General features: G+C 40.6%; 2 long non-coding RNA genes across 2 annotated transcripts in view; one reads left to right on the top strand and one right to left on the bottom strand.

Annotated features, from left to right (window-relative positions):
- Nucleotides 1-3232: 3232 nt before the first annotated feature.
- The window catches only part of LOC108528396 (uncharacterized), an 84767-nt gene continuing 67594 nt past the window's right edge, over nucleotides 3233-20405 (top strand). The window contains exon 1 of the long non-coding RNA XR_001885128.1: nucleotides 3233-3294. This is a non-coding gene — a long non-coding RNA (uncharacterized LOC108528396). The remainder of the gene's footprint in view (nucleotides 3295-20405) is intronic.
- Nucleotides 17653-20405, bottom strand: part of LOC108528394 (uncharacterized) — a 38479-nt gene continuing 35726 nt past the window's right edge. Inside the window, exon 4 of the long non-coding RNA XR_001885126.1 lies at nucleotides 17653-19223. This is a non-coding gene — a long non-coding RNA (uncharacterized LOC108528394). The remainder of the gene's footprint in view (nucleotides 19224-20405) is intronic.

Here is a 20405-nt window from a genome sequence, read left to right as displayed (position 1 = left end):
CTACAGTGCTTCCCACTGTGCTGGATAAAGGTGAAATATGATCATGTGGAATGTAGGGGTTGGTTGTGCTTCCTGGATTGGTGGGTTTTTAGTTTTCATTAAGTTGGAAGAGCATTTGGCCATTATTTCTTCAAATAGTTTCTTTTCATCTTTTTTTTTTTTTTTTTTTGAGACGGGGTCTCGCTCTGTCGCCCAGGCTGGAGTGCAGTGGCCGGATCTCAGCTCACTGCAAGCTCCGCCTCCCGGGTTCTTGCCATTCTCCTGCCTCAGCCTCCTGAGTAGCTGGGACTACAGGCGCCCGCCACCTCACCCGGCTAGTTTTGTATTTTTTTAGTAGAGACGGGGTTTCACCGTGTTAGCCAGGATGGTCTCGATCTCCTGACCTCATGATCCGCCCGTCTCGGCCTCCCAAAGTGCTGGGATTACAGGCTTGAGTCACCGTGCCCGGCCCGTCTCTCTTCTTATACTAAGTTGCTTTAAGTTGTTCCACAGCTCACTAACGCTCTTTCCATTTTGGGCAGGTAGGGGGAGGGATTTTTTTCCTCTCAATGCTCCATTTTGGGTATTTTATATTGTTATGCATTAAAATTCAGTGATCTTTTCTTTTGCAATGTCTAATCACCATTAACCCCTTCCAGCATATGTGTGTGTGAGTGTGTGTGTATGTGTGTGTGTTTGTGTTTGTGTGTATATGTGTCTGCATGTCTATGTGTGTGTGTGTATTTTATCTCAGTATCTCAGGCACTTGGAGTTTCCATCTTGGAAAGTCCAATTTGTCTTTTTAAACATCTTTCATGTCTCTATTTAACTTTTTGAACATATAGGTTTATAATACATGTTTTAATGCTCTTCCTTGCTAATCCTAACTGTGTCAGTTGAAGCCTGTGTTGACTGATTATTTTCCTCATGATGCATGGTGAGTTTCTGTCTTTTTTTCATGCCTAGTAGTCTTTGTTTGAATGCCAGCTGTTAAACATTTTGCTTTGCTTGAGTGCTGTTTTTATATTCCGGCACATTTTGAATATTGTTCTGGGATTCAATTAAGTTTTTTAGAAAAAATTTGATTCCTTTGGGTCTTGCCTTTATGGTTTTTTTAGGTGGGACCAAAGCAATACTCAGTGATACGGTTTGGCTGTGTTCCTGCTCAGATCTCATCTAGAATTCCCATGTGTTGTGGGAGGGACCTGGTGGGAGGCATATGAATCATGGGCGCAGGTCTTTCCCATGCTGTTCTCACAATAGTGAATAAGTCTCATGAGATCTGATGGTATTATAAGGGGGAGTTTCCCTACCCAATCTCCCTCTTTGCCTGCTACCTTCTCTGTAAGACATGACTTGTTCCTCTTTGCCTTCTGCCATGATTGCGAGGCTTCTGCAGCCACATGGAACTGTAAGTCTAGTTAAACCTCTTTCTTTTGTAAATTGCCCAGTCTCAGGTATGTCTTCATCAGCACTATGAAAATGGACTCATACAGTAGATTGGTACCAGGAGTGAGGCACTGCTGAAAAGATACCTGAAAATGTGGAAGTGACTTTGGAACTGGGTAATAGGCAGAGGTTGGAACAATTTGAAAGGCTCAGAAGAAGACAGAAAAATGTGGGAAAATGTGAAACTCCCTAGAGAATGGCTTTAACCTAAAGCTTGATAGTGATATGGACAATAAAGTCCAGGCTGAGGTGGTCTCAGATGAAGAGGAGGAACTTGTTGGGAACTGAAGCAAAGGTGACTCCTATTATGTTTTAGCCAAGAGACTGGTGGAATTTTGCCCTCACCCTAGAGATTTGTGGAACTTTGAACTTGAGAGAGATGATTTAGGGTATCTGGCGGAAGAAATTTCTAAGCAGCAAAGCATTCAAGAAGTGACTTGGGCGCTGTTAAAGGCATTCAGTTTTATAAGGGAAATAGAGCATAAAATGTGGAATATTTGCAGCCTGACAATGTGATAGAAAAGAAAAACTCCCCATTTTCTGAGGAGAAATTCAAGTCAGCTGCAGAAATTCGCATAAGTAACAAGGAGCCAAATGTTAATACCCAAGACAATGGCAAAAATGTCTCCAGGGCATGTCAGAGGTCTTCACGGTAGCCCCTCCCATCACAGGCCCAGAGGCTTAAGAGAAAATGGTTTCATGGGCCCAGGTCCTCATGCTATGTGCAGCATAGGGACTTGGTGTCCTGCATCCCAGCCACTCTAGTAATGACTGGAAGGGGCCAATGTAGAACTTGAGCTGTGGCTTCAGAGGGTGCAGGCCCCAGGCCTTAGCAGCTTCTACATGGAGTTGAGCCTGCAAGTATACAGAAGTCAAGAATTGGGGTTTGGGAACCTCTGCCTAGATTTCAGAGGATGTATGGAAATGCCTGGATGTACAGGAAGAAGTTTGCTGCAGGGATGGGGCACTCATGGAGAACCTCTGCTACGGCAGTGCGTAAGGGAAATGTGGGGTCAGAGTTCTCACACAGAGTCTCTAGCGGGACATTGCCTAGTGTAATTGTGAGAAGAGGGCCACCATCCTCAAGATCCCAGAGTGGTAGATCCACCCACAGCTTGCACCATTTGCCTAGAAAAGTCACAAACACTCAATGTCAGCCCATGAAAGCAGCCAGGGGGAAGGCTGTAGCCTGCAAAGCCACAGGGGCAGAGCTTCCTGACTATGGAAACCTACTTCTTGCATCAGCATGACCTGGATGTGAGATATGGAGTCAAAGGAGGTCATTTTGGAACTTTAATATTTGATTGCCCCACTGGATTTCAGACTTGCATGGGGCTCTAGCCCCTTTGTTTTGATCATATTGAATGGCTGTCTTTATCCAATGCTTGTACCCCCATTGTATCTAAGAAGTAACTAATTTGCTTTTGATTTTACAGGCTCATAGACAGAAGGGAGTTACTTTATCTCAGATGAAACTTTGGACTGTGGACTTTTGAGTTAATGCTGAAATGAGTTAAGACTTTGGAGCACTGTTGGGAAGCCATGATTGGTTTTGAAATGTGAGGACATGAGATTTCGGAGGGACCAGGGGCAGAATGATATGATTTGGCTGTGTCCCCACCCAAATCTCATCTTAAATTCTCATGTGTTGTGTGAGGGACCTGATGGCAGGTAATTGAATCATGGGGGCAGGTCTTTCCCATGCTGTTCTCATGATAGCAAATAAGTCTCACGAGATCTGACGGTATTACAAGGGGGAGTTTCCCTGCCCAATCTCTCTCTTTGTCTTCTGCCATCCACATAGGATGTGACTTGCTCCTCCTGCCTTCCGCCATGATTGTGAGGCTTCCCCAGCCATGTGGAACTGTAAATGCCCAGTAAATTGCCCAGTCTTGGGTATATCTTTATCAGCAGCATGAAAACAGACTAATACACTCAGTCTAGAGCTAATTCTTTCCTACTATCGAAGCAAGACCTTCTTTAGCACTCTACTCAATGCCCCATGGATTATGAAGTTTTCTGGTCTGAGTGTTGGGAACAGGTACTGTTTTCACCCTTGAGTGAACACCAGGCACTGCTCCCCATCATCCTTTTGAATGGTTCTTTCTTCAGATACAGGAAGGTTCTCCACACACGTGCAGACCAGCAATCCACTCAACATTCCTGGAGGCCCTTTCCAGATCTTCAGGGTCCTCTCCTCGCTTCGTATCCTTCCCCATCAGCTCCAGATTCCTCACGCTTCCTCAGCCACCAGCTCTGTCTCTTCAGCTCAGAGACTTTTCCAGGTTCTACCTCAGTTTCCCCTCACATGCTGCAAACTGGGGACACTCTAAGGGCAGCAAGCTGGGGCAATCACAGGGCTCATATGCTTGTTTCCATATCTCTGGGATCACTGTTTATACCTGATGCCCAGTGTCTTTCCAGCTGTTATTTCATACTTTTTTTAACAGTGGATCCCTCTTAGTCCATGTTGGTCAGAAACAGAACTTCTTCATTTAGTTTCAAATGATGCTGAAATGGCCAATACTCACTGAGACTAGCAGTTCTTCTTATGCATCTTTCTTTCTTACCTTACTTTATTACCTTTGGGAAGCTGACTGGTATTTGCCAACATTTATTCAACCCTGTCTTCTAATTATATGCTTATTTCAATGAATATATGCATTCAGTATTAACCCCATGTGTTTTTATTTTTATTTTTTCAATCAGATACTCAAACATTTATTAAATACCTGCTCCAGGACAGCCACTATGGTCATGATAAATTTTTTTAGTGGATGAAAAGTTGTATAATACAACACTCTTTCCTTCCTAGATCATGCAATGCATTTGTGAAATAAATAAGTATAAAACGACAGTAGGAAGTAGAGTAGATAAAGGAACATTTTAAAAAACACTCTCATTTATTAAAATCAGTATTTGAGATAGTGTCTAAACTTACTTGAAATCAAATTCAATCTGTACAAAAATTAAGAATTTTAATTCACTATCTCAAGATCCTAGAAGCATCTCTAATTTCATGATTCAAGACTTATGGAAGACAATTTGGATTGAGCACACCAGAATCTATTCATTTTTTCTTTCCACTTTTCTTCTATTATAGAGGCTGAAGAGCCAAAACCAAAAACAGCATAAGCAACAACAAAATACTTCACAGGTTTTCTTGTAACTCTGAGTCACCATGTGATTCACTTTGAACCAATGATCCCCAGTGACCGCAAAGTGGAAATACTTAGGAGAGATATCTGTCCTCTCTGACCCCTGCAAAACAACAACAACAACAACAACATAGCCCAAAAACCCTTTTGAGTAAAGTTTTTTTTTGTTTTAAATATACCACCTTTCTTCTTTCTTGAGATATAGCTGTGATGCCTGGAGACAGAGGAGCCATTTTGTGGCCATGAAGACAAAACATCACATGCTGATATTGATTGAGGCTAAAGAGAGTTGAATACTGGCCTCTTGATGGCGACATTGAGCCACATCAATAGCCAGACACTGCCTCGTTTGACGAGAAGATGGAACTCCTCCACATATTTATGCCACTAATGTAGAGATTGATGTTATTTTCAACCAAACACAGTACCTCATACTATTATGTATTCACTTACAAACTATTTTCTTTGTCTTAATTCTCAGTAAAGCAACTCTTAAAACTCAAACTTTTTTTTTTCCCCTGCATACATTTCACATCTTTAAGGAAAGGATTCTACTTCCTACTGGTAAAAATAGAGGCAGTGGGGTATAATGGGAAAACGATGGGTTTTAGAGTCCGATAAATGCAGGGGGCTCCTGGATCAGTGACTGTTAGTTGAAGCAGAGCTGCTTCTTTGGTTTCCTTGGAGCATCTGTCAACCTTATGTGGGTTATTTCATTTTTCTTTTGATTTCTGTCTCTGAAATCACATTTGTTATGGAAATCGAGAATAATTAAAAAGCCTGGTTCACAAAACGTGCAATTGTGGTCTCCAGTCCTCAGAAATTCGCATAAGAGAATCTTCATACCTTGTGATCCTCTCACGTGATTCTGCTCAGGTGAGATGAGCGAAAAGGTGAAAGAGACACATGTCCAGGTAGACTCTGTGTGTATCGTCCATTGCTGGGGCTCTTTGTTCTTGTTCTTGGAGCATGTACTGGAAATTGGAGGAAGGAGGATTCTTAGGTGGAAGCCAGTAACACTGTGCAGCTGCATGTGAAATGCTGGTATGTGGATACTGGTCACAGAGATGGTCTATGATTAAGAAGTTAAGAAAACAACCATGCAAATTGCGCTCATCTGAGCCCCAGCAAAATTATGGCTTTGCAAAATAACATTAAACTATCATAGCCCAATCGTTCCCATGATTATGTAAAATACTTGAGTTATGTTTGTCCAAACCAGTAAGATAAACTTCTTATGCAAAAATGTATTGATTAATGAAAGACGAGCATTTTTAATTCGGCTGTCTTTGCCCATCTACATCCCAGTAACTTTTATTTTTCTTCTTCATACAAAGCATTTTTTAAATTTTAGCTTTTCAAATACAATTATGATGTAGTGCAGTCATAGACAGTTATTGAAGGGAGATGCTGATCATGTTTTTGTTCCAGTTATGATTTTCAAAAGGCATTTCATTAAAATGAGTTTTGCACCAGGGTTCATCCAGTGAATTGAATCTTTGAGAATAGAATAATGTGCCACCTGCTCATAACATAGTTCTGTAAACTCCTTGTACATAGTATCAATTACTGTTTCTGGAAAACATCCTTGTTTTCCCAGGAATGAGAACTGGAGGTCAAGGTGGTATAAATGCAGAAACAACTTCAGCACAGAAAATGCACATAGTTCTTTTTAAGAGCTCTTTAAACCTTCTGATTTATATTGAGAAAAATAATGAAACCCTCACCAACCCAGCAACAGCTTGGGTGAAAGAAAATGGCTTCTGAAGAACTATTGTGAGGTCTTTTGTTGAATCTTCAGTCATTTGGCCTGATGCAATGTACCAAAACAGCCATCTTCACCAGCTTCTCCTCGTGAACCTGGTGGGAGGAAGTATTGGGAAGCCCCTGGGTAGAGGGCACTGTGAGTTATGAAACAAACATTGTTTACAATGAATAAAAGTCCTTGTGGAGGCAGGTGGTTTATCTGTGGCATCTTACAATGTGCACCGTATACACTTAAATGGAGTGAGGGAGCCATAACAGAACATTCAATTTCCCTCTGGTTAAAAAATCACTTGCAGTAAATTCTTTCTACAGACTCTCTCTGACTTTATATTCCCAGTACAACATTTTATGCAAAAAGCTCAACAAACAGGTTGTACTCTTGCACACTCTTTTTTGTGGTTCACATTTGAAGTTTTCTCCCAAGTATTACTGCATCCCTGCAGCTAGCAGCCCCTGGTGAATGGAAAGTGACGACGGGAACTGCAAGATGCAGGATAATATTGTCTTCTCTGTGTAGAGAGAATCATGGAGAAAACACACACTTGTATTGCTTTTTGGAAATGCGTGGGCTGGGTTTGCAAGGGACTTACCTGTGAGCTACAGAGGGAAGTCACGACAGTGAGTTGTGTGGCTTCCTGCCTTGTAAGTGAAGTCAGATAACTTCTGCAATATTGGAGTTACAGAACAAACTCGGGGAGGTCCCAGGCTGCCAGTTAATGATCACAATGTTGAAGGTTAAGCTAGTTTCTCATGGAGCATGCATTATTTCATAAGAGATCAGATGTATTTTTTAATAGAAGGCATCTTCACAAACACTTATGGTCTCAATATGATAAGGCAGTGATGCTGCAGCTATTAAAACAAATCTTTTCATATTCAGGAAACCTCTTTGCCCTTCTCCATAAATGATATACATTAATCTCAATTTTATGATGTATATGTATGATATATACATCAGGTCAAGATTCAACTTAAATGTCATGATAGCTGGTATATAAATATTCACTAGCATACTCCTTATCTCTACACCACGATGGGAAGTATTTTCTCCGCCAAGCACTTGAGTCCACAGGACCCTTAACAAAACAATGACCTGAAATGCCTTGCTGTTGGCTTCTGCGCTATTTTCTAGCCAACATTGAATTTAAGGAAATGGAGCAAGGCTTGTAATTTTCATTTTTCCCAAAACTCCTTTATGGTATCACTGAACAAAATTTTATAGACTTATCTCTCTGAAAATGTCACTTTCATTTTTGCATAATGCCTGGGATTTCTTCCCTCATTGAACAGATGCCTCTGTCTTCATATTAGAGCATTGAAAACATAGATGTGTGTGTCACAAAAACCCTTTTCCCAACCAGTCCCCACCATGTGGCTCTGGTCAGTCATTAAACATCTTTAACACCTATTTTCCCATCAATAAAATTATAGTAATAACTATCTGGTAGGGTGAGAAGATTAAATAAGGAGACATGTGAAAATTCTTAACAGAAGGCCTGGTAATTGGTCATGTTTAATATATGCAAGTTGTGTATGGAAGTTTTTGTCTTACCCTCATATTCCACAGAAAACACTTGATGGGTCAGGTGCGGTGGCTCTTGCTTGTAATGCCAATGTTTTGGGAGGCTGAGGCAAGAGGATTGCTTGAGGTCAAGAGTTCGAGACCAGCCTGGGCAACATAGGGAGATGCTGTCTCTACAAAAAATAAGAAAATAAAGAAAATTAGCTGGGTGTTGCAGCTCTACCTGGAATTCTAGCTATTTAGGGGCTGAGGCAGAATTGCCTGAGCCCAGGGGTTTGAGGCTGCAGTGAGCTATGATCCCGCTGCTGCACTCTGGCCTAAGTGATAGAATGGCACCCTGTATTTTCAAATAAAGTAAAGAAAATGCTTGACCAAGTTTAACAACCTGGATGACCTGAAGTACAGGTGCCTTGGCCTTCTCAGACACGTGGGTTGAGCATAAGACAAAGGAGCTGCTTTTGGACAACCAGAAACAGATTAAATGTGACTGTTTAGATATAGATTTTTTAAAAATACTATTTCCTCTTTTAATGTGGCAAGAACACTTAAAATGAGATCTACCCTCTTAATAGATTTTAGGTGTAAAATACAGCATCGTTATCTATAGGTACAATGCTGTGTATCAGAGTCTGGGACGGATTCTTCCCACGAACTGAATTGGAACCTCAAAGAGATGCTAGCATCCCCATGTTATTGCAACCTCATTCACAGTAGGCATGATGTGGGAACAACCTGGATCCTGAATCCACAGATGAGTAGATGTGTGTGTGTGTGTGTGTGTGTGTGTGTGTGTGTAGCTTTCCAACTTTTGAAATGACAGACCTATTCAGGAAAATGGGTTTTCAGGGACACTCTTGAACCTGAGCTTGGTAATAAGTTGGAGCATGACTGGCGGTCACATGAACACAGTCCACTGCCGGGACAGGTCTCCTTTGCAGAGCAGTTTGAGGACAGGTGCCACAAGAACCAACTCCAACACTAGAAGGAGGCAGATGATATCCTCAGTCAAACCTGGTCCCTCGTTACCAATATCGTGAAGAGAACCTAATCTCTGCTGCTAAAACGACCTCAATTCGTACTTTGGCCTCACAACTCACTACATGTATGACTGACAAATGCATTCCGCTCTCAGCCTCTGATTCCTCATTTGTAAAATGGGTTGACCCTACCTAATCCTTAGAGGTGGTTGTGTGGACTAAACTTAACTGTCACACATTGGAGCAAGAGTTTGATCATTTTCTCTCACCCTTTGCTCTTTTAACTATCATCTCCCCCACCCCTGAGTGATCCTGTCTCTGCCTCAATTGGTCTCAAACATAGGGTGATGTTACCACCTCCTAGACTTGGGTCCTTAAAACCCTGTGACCTCCTGCTTGCCCTCATTCCAGCTCCACTCTCCTGTCCCATCCTAGTCTACGGCTGTCCTGGCCCTTGCATGTGGCTTCTTTCCCATCCACTTCCCAGCAGCAAAGCCAAGGACAGCACTGACAAATGCCAGGAACCTTAGACTCTTAAGTGTGAACAGACTTTAGTTTTAATTTTTTAAATTTGTCTTCTAAGCAGATTCTCCAGAAGTAACAGCTGCCCATAGGACCACAATAAATCAGATGTAAGTACAGATATTTTCACTCATTTAGATAGCTAGCTAATGAAACAATGTCTTAGGACATACATTTGACAAAAATTGGCACAAAATGTCACTCCATTCCTAATTTGAATCCTCATTCACAGTAGTTTTATTCCTAAATGTATGCTTTATTTGGAATACTCCAGGAAAGATGAATTACTGTGACCTATCTTGCTAAGTGAAAATTATTGGCCAATGAAGATGGGTTTCTTAGAATTCTGTTCTCTTTCTTGTATCAGATAGGATTAGTTTGGCTTCCTATTAATAGACAGATTTAAAACAAAGAGTGGTTTAAATAAGATAAAGCTGTATTTGGTTCTAATATAATAAAAGTCCTGATGGATGCCACACGGGTCCGGTATGACAGCCTAAAGGACATCAGGGATCAGACTCCTTCAGACATCCTCCCTCCCTGACACTAGGCAGAGCTCTGCCTTCCCCTGGTCCACGACAGTGGCTGGAAGTAACCATCACACCTGCTTCAGGTTAGCTAGATGAGAAACGTAGGAGAAAGAAGGCAGAAAGGGGAGATGTCAAAGGCTTTTAAGAAAATTTCCTTGCAGCTCTCATACGTATATTTTAGTAGAAGTGGAAGGAGACATTTATTTGGTTTCCCTGAAATATATAGTTGGAATTCTTCTGGAGACACAGTGGGCAGATTTGCATGAGGACCAAGGAGCATCCAGGAGTGAAGAAATAAAAAATTTAGTCCTTTTCCTTTGGAGTTCTTGGAGGAAGTCAGACACCATGAGGGATAAGACAATCTATAGAGAGGATGGGGTAGGCAGAATAATAGTCCCTCAAACTTGCCTGGATCTAACTCTGCAGAAAATGAATATATTGTCTTACCTGTCAAAAGGAACTCTGCAGATGTGATTAAGGTTCAGAACCTTAAGATAGGGAAATGATCCTGCTTATTGAGGGGAGTGCAATCTAATCACATGAGTTTTTTGTTGTTGTTGTTTGTTTGTTTTTTCTTGACGGAGTCTTGCTCTGTCACCCAGGCTTGAGTGCAATGGCGAGATCTCGATCTCTGCTCACTGCAACCTCCATCTAGTGGGTTCAAGCAATTATCCTGCCTCAGCCTCCCGAGTGGCTGCAATTACAGATGCCCACCACCATGCCCGGCTAATTTTTTGTATTTTTAGTAGAGACGGGGTTTCACCGTGTTGGCCAGGCTGATCTTAAACTCCTGATCTCGTGATCTGCCCACCTCGGCCACCCAAAGTGATGAGTTTTTAAACTGAAGAACATTTCAGCTGTGCATGGAGGCACTTTGAGTGCAGAAGGCCGATTTGAGAGATGGCCACATAAGGAGCCCTCATGTTCCTTCTCCACTTCCACTGCTTCACTTGACCAGCCAAAAAAAAAAAAAGCAGTACTTATGTTAATTTACAGTTGCTGGCTTTGAAGATGGAGGAGGAGGGCCAGAGGCCAATGAATGTGGGTGACCTCTAGATGCTAGAAAAGGCAAGGAATTGGATTCTGTCCTAGAATCCACAAGTTAAACTGCATCCCTGCCAGCTCCTTGATTTTAGCCCAGTGGGACCTATGTTGGACTTCTAACCTACTGTGAGATAGTAAGTATGCAATATCATTTGGGATAATTTGGTATAGTAGCAATAGAAAATTATTACAGGCACTGATGCCCATCAGAGATGTAAGCTGTCGTATGGAGTTCATATTAGTGTCCTAGGGTCATCTCAGCAAAGTGCAACCAACACGGTGGCTTAAAACAGCATAAGGTCATTCTCTTATAGTTCTGGAGACCAGAAGTCTGAAATCAGGGTATCAGCAGGGCTGTGTACCCTCTGCATGGTCTAAGGCAGAATCTGTTTCATGCCCTTCTCTTAGCTTCTGGTGCTGTTGATAGTGCTTGGCATTTCTTGCCTAGTGGATGTATCACTCAAATCTCTGCCTCTGTCATCACTCGGCCTTGTCCCCATGTGTCTCCATTCACATCATTTTCCTCCTGTGCATGTCTGTCTCTGTGTCTTCTTGTTCTCAAGAGGACACCAGACGTATTAGACCAAGGGCTCACCTTATTGCAATATAACACGTTTTAACTAATCATATCTGTAATGACCTAATGACCCTATTTCCAAATAAAGTCACATCCTCAGGTTCCAGGAGGAATGTGAATTCTTGGGGGACACTCTTCAACTCTGCATAGGTGGGTGATATGCTTCTAAGCGCATCATCCTACAGCTGTCCCTGGAGAAGTTCTTGCTATGTGGACAAATTGAAAGAAACATATCGCCAAAGGGCAGCAATGAATGAGTTATTTTTTTTTTTTCAACTACCTGATACTCTAAGAAAATCCTGCCAGGCTGGTATCTGTGGGGTATGGCTCTATCCACACAGTACTTCTTCCCAGGGACAAAGATGTATGGGACTTCTGGGCCCACTGGTTTTAGTGGAAATACACTTGCCCATCATGATGCTGTTCAGCCAGAATTGTTACTTATCCACTCACTTTGTAGGAATTTATTTAGGAATAAAAATGTGACATTCGTTTGCTGTGCATCAATGCTCATAAATGTGTGAGCTAGGGGTCAGCCTACATCTTTGGTAAAGGACCTAATAGTAAATGTTGTAGGTTTGCAGGCCATGTGGTCTCTGATGCAAACGCTAAGCTTAGCTACTGCATCGCAGAGTCATAGATGATATGTAAACGAGTGCGTCTGTGTTCCAAGAAAAACTGAATTAACAAAAATAGGTAGCGGGCAAGATTTAGCCTAGGCACTGTAATTTACTGAACACTGAAGTAGGCTGATGACTAAACTTTGAAGCTGTCTAGATCATTCTTCAGGGAACAAATTCTAACCCACATCCTTTGTGCCAGAGTATGGTTTTAATCCTGTTTGCCTCTTGGGAAGGCTAAAAAAGTCTATTAAACAGATGCTGCATTAAAAAGTACAGTGTTAATTAAGATACAAAAAAGGATTATTTATTTCCTTTTGATATGAAAAGAGGTTATTTCAGTCTTTTTGCCTCTTAAACCTGTCTACTTTGCTGGGTGGTTTGTTTTACTTGTACTCATATAGGTACACACAGAACCCAGGTGCTCCTTGTCCCTGTCTGGACACTCCCTGCTGTTCTGTTAGTTCCGTTTGGAAGGAAAAGGCCATTTTAACTGCAGACTCAGCACCTGCAGCAGGAAAGGGTCAAGACTGCCGTCAGCAAGAGCATGAAGGGGCTCCAACCTTTAGAAAAACCCCTGAAAAAGGACCCAGCTCTCGTCCACTCTTGCTGTATTTTGCAGCCTTTGTTTCTTATAGTCTTCTCTCGTCCAACATGGTTCTTCAACACTTCCAGGACAAATCTAGTGAATATTCAGATGATTCTTCTGTTTTTTTTTTGTTTGTTTGTTTGTTTTTGAGACAGGGTCTCATTCTGTCGCCCAGGCTGGAGTGCAGTGGCGTGATCAGGGCTGACTACAGCTTTTGACTTTCTGGGCTCAAGTGATCCTCCCACCTCAGCCTCCCGAGTAGCTGGGACTACAGTTGCACAGCACTACAACACCCAGCTAATTTTTGCATTTTTTAAAAATAGAGACAGGGTCTTGCCTTGTTGCTCAGGCTGGTCTCAAACACCTGGGTTCAAGTGATTCTCCCACCTCAGCCTCCCAAAGTGCTGAGGGCTCTATTTTTTTCAGAGACTACTTTATCTTCTATATTCAAGTTTTAGGTTTAAAAAAATGAACTTCAATCCAGGGATTGATCCATAGCAACATAATATCTAAAGTTTAGGATATACCAAAGTTTCTCCACATGTCAAATAAAATTAATTGTGAGAAATTATAGAAAATTACTATGGAGTTGCATAAATAAATATAAATTCAAGCTCAGAACACATTCCAAATGATTCACTTGAAACCATAAAATTGCACAATTAACCCAAAAGAAACTAAAAGTTGATCTATATCAGCCCACACACACTCTCCTTTTATGGGTAACAGGACCGAGAATCAGAGAGGACAGTAATTGGCTTAGGGTCCCACATCCAGATAATGGCAAGATTTTCCTTTTGCTTTATTATCATGACATTGCTTTTATCACTGTAGGCTTCTAGTATATGCGAATCAGCAGGTGATGGTGAAATGGGAAGGTTAATGTAATCTAATTAAAGGAAATAGTGGAGAAGGTTGCCTATTGTCTTATTCGTCTCTATGGTAACCAATTTAGAGGCATCTGATCATGTCCAGCCCTTTAAGGACTTCAACATTTACAGTGTTTTTTTCTTCTTTGGCAGGGATATAAGAAGAAGACTCAACTTAAATTTCTTTGGTCCTGTAGAGGTACAAATGTCAATCTACAAGCTCAAGTATAGAGAAAAGATACATTTCTTTTTTTTATTTTAGTTACTTATATTACTTTTTATAAGTATCCTTGCTATTAGATATCTGAATGTTATCTTCCATCAGTTCAGAAATCCCACCCGCAGTGACTTCCAAAGTCAAGGCTGAGACAAATGTTACGAGGTAACCAACCCTTCCCGTCAGAGTCTCAGTTTCCTTCAGGTCCTCTTTTTTTTCTGTATCTTGCCTGGTCTTGAAGACAGAAAACCTTCCTCAACTTTATCCATTTTTAAATTTTATGTTCTGAGTTACTTTAGAATTCAGAATTTTAATACCCAGGAGGTTTTTCTTTGGCGTATCATCTCTTCTCCAATGCCATGAATGCTAGCTGAGTTGACCTCACAAGTGTGAAAAAGAGTGAAGACTAAGAAGAAATACCAGGTAAAAAATCAGTTGATGATTCAAAACACAAATTCCCCACAAATCCATTTTTCATGTCATGCTTTTATCTGGATCAGATAAAACAAGTAACAGGCATAGGTGGAAAGGCATTGTTATAATCTCTTCCTCCCAGTGGAAGGAAGAAAACCTCCCAGCAGTTTTCTTCCAGTTTGCAGTAGACATCCATGTACTCAGGGCACTTAGAATGAGACTGGAGTCTCCTCTGACCCATTCACTCCTGTTAAGCTGGGCCTCAGTTTTTGCCTTTAAAAATGTGATGGCTGAAGAACATGATTTTTAAGTAACAGGTGCTGGTGAGTTTGCAGAGACAGAAGAACGCTTACACACTGTTGGTGGGAGTGTCAATTCAACCATTGTGGAAAACAGTGTGGCACCTCCTCAAAGACCTGAAAACAGAACCACCATTCTAGCCGGCAGTCCCATTCCTGAGTAGATACCCCAAAAGAATATAAATTATTCTAATCTTAAAGACACACACACGCTAATGTTCATTGCAGCACTGCTCACAACAGCAAAGACATGGAATCAACCAAGATGCCCATCGATGGTAGACTAGATAAAGACATGTCCATATATACCATGCAGTACTATGCAGTCATAAAAAGGGGCAGGATTGTGTCCTTTGCAGGAACACGGATGGATCTGGAGGCCATTATCCTTAGCAAACTAACACAGAAACTGAAAACCAATACAATAGGTTCTCACTTATAAATGGGAGCTAAATAATGAGAACACGTGGACACATAGAGGGAAACAACAGCCACAGGGTCCTACCAGAGGGTGGAGGGTGGAAGGAGGGAGAGGACCAGGAAGAAAAACTAATGGGTGCTAGGCTTCATACCTAGGTGAAACAGGCATACCAAATGAAATAATCTGTACAACTAACTCCTGTGACACAGGTTTACCTATATGATAAACTTGCACATGTACCACTGAACTTAAAATAAAAGTTAAAAGTCAGAGTGAAAAAAAAATTAAAAATACTTTATTTTTAGGGCCGTTTTAAATTCAGAGCCCAATGAGGGAATGGACAGAAAGCCCCTGCATACCTCCTGCCCCAACCCATGCACAGATACCGCCTCCTGGACTATCAACGTCCCTATAACTATTTGTTACGATTGTGGTACATTTGCTAAAATTGATGAACCAGCATTGATACATCTTTATCACCCAAAGTCGACAGCTTACGTCAGTAACCACTGGTGTTGTACATTCTAGGGGTTTTGACAAGTATATAATGACTTGTACCCTCCATTATATTACCACACAGAGTAGTTTCACTGCTCTGAAAATCTTCTGTGCTCCATACACTTACCTCTGCATTTTCCCAGTCCCTGGAAGACACTTATCTTTTTAATTTGCCTTTTCTAGAAAGTTACATAGTTGGAATCAAATGGATTGTAGCCTTTTGTGATTGGCTTCTTTGGGTAATACGCATTTAAATTTCTTTGGTAGTTTTTCAGGGCTTGATAGCTCATGTCTTTGTAAAGCTGAATAATATCCTATCGTTCAGATATATCTGTTTACTTATCCATTACTTATTGAAAGACATCCCAAATTTTGTTAATTATGAATAAAGCTGCTATAAGCATTCATGAATAAGTTTTTGTGTGGACACAGGTTTTCAGTTTCTTTGGGTAAATTCTAAGGATTGTGAATGCTAGATTGTATGGTAAGCATGTGTTTAGTTTTTTGAGACTGCAAGACTGTCTTCCAAGGTGAATGTACTATTTTGCATCCCATCAACAATGAATGAGACTTCCTGTTTCTCCACCTCCTCAGCAGCATTTGGTGTTGTCAGCATTTTGGATTTTTGCAAGGCTTATTTTTCGGTACTTTTCTTTTATGTTGCTGTTGTTTGGCTTCAAGTAGAATCTCTAGGTTGTCTTGTTTTAAGTGAAATCAAGAAACAAGAATGAGCTGGCATAGTCAATCTGGTTGGCTTGTAAAAACTGGAAAATAGGAGACTGGAAGATAGAACCCAAAATTGTGATAATAATCCTGTGTACACTTTGGTTACCTATCCACCAACTGTTGTCCTGAATTATGATTTGGTTAAGACATCTACTCTTTCTACATACAGCATTTCACCCAGCAGAATCTGAATTCGCTCCAACTTGAGGGATGGGCTAATTCTATCCTCATTTCCAGTGAGGGTGGAAAGGGTTATGTGACCCAATTTTGGCCAATGACAAGGAAGTTCTGTTTGTGGGTACCCGGGAGAGAAAGGTCCAGATTCCTAAGAAAGAGACACAGGATGAAATAGTCATTTCTTGTGCCTGCTATTATGTCTGAATGAGACACTTAGGATTGCTACAGCCATCTGCAGCCCTTGTGAGGACAAACTCATCACCAAGAATGAAGGATTGGGAAGATGGAAAGAACTTGGGGCCTTGGGTACAATATTTAGCGCTTGGATCAACTTCCCCCAAAGTCATTCCTACTTGACTTCTTGTTAGGTGAAAAAAGACGTATCTTTATGGTTAAGTTGAGTTACAGTTTTGTCATTTATATTTGGAGTTGTCTTCACTTATAAATACTAATGCTATTTTCTTTGTATGGAGAGTAAAATAATTGAGAAGACTTGAATACTTAATATGGGTCATGAGTAGCAGTGCCAGGGAGAAGTAATTGACTTTCATGGTTCTGGATTTATGTTTAGTGAAGGGCAGAGAGGAAGAAAATTAGGAGAAATATTCTTATATTGGAAGGTTGGTGATAACTAAGAATGGCATTATTTTCTGGTAACAATTAAAATTGGATTAATAACATTCTAACTTTTATTAGCTTTAACTCATTCTCTATTCCAGCTATTAGACTCACTTCAAAGACAGAAGGTACATTGAAAGATGGGATCTCATCTGTTTGTCTTTTTTATTCTTCTGATACCAGAAGTCAACTTCCACTTGTACCCAGCCTGTTCTTTCCTGACATCTCTGATAATTCACTAGTCCTAAGGGGACTGAGGTCACCGAGTCCTGTACAGACACACAGATTGGATATAGGTCACAGAAGTGTATTTTATGTTGCTGTTATGACAGAGTTTAAAAAACAAGATTTTTTTTCACTCTTCCCTACATATTGAAAGATGTCACAAAAAAAGAAGCCTCTGAAGTTGTGTCCCAGGTGCCCTACATTAGGCAGAGCAGAAGCTCCCTTGTTTGCCACAGTCCTCACCACACCCTATTGCTTTATGATCAACCCTCCAAACCCACTCACACTCCTTTCCTCAACACCTATTAACATTTGAGTTTGTTGCCTCTATAATCATTCTAAGCTGGCATCCTGCTTGCTCCCTCATTGGAAGGATTTCCACCACCAAATGTTCTACAGGGTAATGTTCTCATTCCAGGCACATAAACATTTGTAAGAAAGAACAGAACACTGGTGACTGGAAAAGTCAAACTTTAATGAGGAAACGAGCCAAAACATTCACTTTATTTTACAACTATAAGGAAAATTTAAAAGAAGAAATAATCGGAGCTAATTTTTTATTTTAGAGTGGACATTTTGATTTAATTTATTTAACATTTTAAAAGTTGACATTTATCTCAGAATTTTCTCACAGTTAAATATATGATATCTGAATGGGATCAAAATGATTATAATTTTAATCATTTTAATTTCCTGAAAAGAATTACTCTGTATGTTGCAAACATCCATTTTTTAATAACTGAACTTGCTTATCCTAAAAGTTTGTAAAGAAAGTTTCATTTGTAATTTTTCTTCTTAATATATTCATTTACAAAAGCAGTAATAAATTGATATAACATGTCAAAACCCACTAGATATAGCTAAGGCACATCCAGCTCGATCTATAACCAAATCCATACTCATGGAATACTATGCAGCCATAAAAAATAGTGAGTTTGTGTCCTTTGCAGGGACATGGATGAAGCTGGAAGCCATCATTCTCAGCAAACTAACACAGGAACAGAAAACCAAACACCACATGTTCTCACTCATAAGTGGGAGTTGAACAATGAGAACACACAGACACAGGGAGGGGAACATCACACACTGGGCCCTCTCAGGGGTTTGGGGGCAAGATGAGGGAGAGCGTTAGGTCAAATACCTAGTGCATGTGGGGCTTAAAACCTAGGTGACGGTTTGATAGGTGCAGCAAACCACGATGGCACATGTATACCTATGTAACAAACCTGCATGTTCTACACATGTATACCAGAACTTAAAATAAAATAAAATAACCCTGAACTTTTCCTCTGTTACATTATAATATGGAGCTTGAATCACAAGTCATTTAAACCCTATCAACCACCATGAACGTCCACCAAAGATGCTGGAAATTTAAAATGTGTTTGGACAGAAGTATCTTCAAATCTCTCTCTTGTGATGAGTGGATATTCAATCTATGATTTGGGGGCTTGCTCCAGAATCTGCCTTAGTAATAAAGTAAACTATAGTAAACTCTTTACTAAAGAGTTGGGAGGCCGTTTGAGTGAATGGATGTGAGCAGAATAATGGGTAAAGGCTAAGTATGCCTTACACATAGAAATTAAGGAAGGTTTGGAGCACATAGGATGTGCCAACTAGGCATTCCATTCAGTTGCAGGTAACAGATCTCTTTCTTCTAAAATAGGAGTTTATTTCTCCCTCACATATCATAAAGTCCAGAGGTTAGTGGTATGGTAGAACTTGTGTAATAGAAACTTAGTTCCATCAATATCCACCTACATCCTATCTTTCTCTCTCTTCTCTGCCATCTGTAATCACTGACTTTTATTCTCATGTTTATCTCAACATCACAAGAGGGCATCTGTATACCAGCCATCCCTTCAGCATCCCAGACAGGGCAAGAAGGAAGGTGAGAAAGACAAAAGAACAATTGCCACCAGAGTCACCTCCTTATCTAAGTATTCCTTGTAGATGCCATCCGATAACTTCATAGCCTTTATTTCCATCTTATTGGCTGCTCTTGAGTCACATGGTGATGTCTACCTGCAAGAGAAATTGATCCATGCAGTTTTTGTTTGTGTGTGTGTGTTTAGGTATATTTATTTTTCCACTTCCAAGAAAACTACAGCACTTTTCGAAAGAAAGTTGAATACACAATAGACAGAGAGGTCCAATTTTAAGATGACAAGGGTCCTGACACACCAGCCTGCAGGATCCCATGAATATCACTGACCTATGCACTACTAGCAAATGTTGCCACTCCTAAGTTCTACCTATTCTGTTTCTCAATATTTATCTATAAATTGACACACTGTTGCGTTTAAATTCATCTATTTAAAAATGAACCTTTTCTTGAACTCTAAGTGAAAAAAATGACTACATCTTGCCACAAAAATAAATATAATGAAGATGAGCAATTTCATAGAGCTCTACCTGCATAATCATATCTCCAAAATTCTGAACATGGATTTGCTCTTTTAAATAGGAGCTCAAAAAGTGTAAAAAAATGCTATTACAAAAAAAAGACGATCCTTTTGTATCACCAGAAGGAAAAAAGAAGATGTTAATGGGAAATTATTCCTCATAATATTATTTAACTTTTTTTTTTTTTTTTTTTTTGAGACGGAGTCTCACTTTGTCACCAGGCTGGAGTGCAGTGGCGCGACCTCGGCTCACTGCAACCTCCGCCTCCCGGGTTCAAGCAATTCTCCTGTCTCAGCCTCCCGAGTAGCTGGGATTACAGGCATGCTCTAATTTTTATATTTTTAGTACAGATGAGGTTTCACCATGTTAGCCAGGAAGGTCTGGATCTCTTGACCTCGTGATCCATCCACCTCAGCCTACCAAAGTGCTGGGATTATGGGCATGAACCACTGTACCCGGCCATATTATTTAATATTAAGATTGATAACACCTAAAATTATCTCACATTCCAGCCAAAGCACGTGTCCTCTGTACTGACGTTGTCTAACAGTTTCATTTACAGATGAGATAATGAAACCCAAGAAGGGCATGTTGTTTTCCTGAGATTTGCTGCAGACAAGGGGCTAGGACACATGTTACCAACCTCTAAGTTTACAGTCGTTCTACTTCACCTCATCACCTTTTATCAACACCAGTACATTCAGGAATTCTGAAGTCCCTGGAACACAAACTTCACTGCCTCAACACTACATGGATTGGAGCACCCGTGTCTGGTATTCTGCAAAGCAATGGGTAGACACC

Source organism: Rhinopithecus bieti, unplaced genomic scaffold, assembly GCF_001698545.2.
Source record: "Rhinopithecus bieti isolate Rb0 unplaced genomic scaffold, ASM169854v2 scaffold_5246, whole genome shotgun sequence".
Lineage (NCBI taxonomy): Eukaryota > Metazoa > Chordata > Mammalia > Primates > Cercopithecidae > Rhinopithecus > Rhinopithecus bieti.
This window is presented reverse-complemented; position numbering and strand designations above follow the sequence as displayed.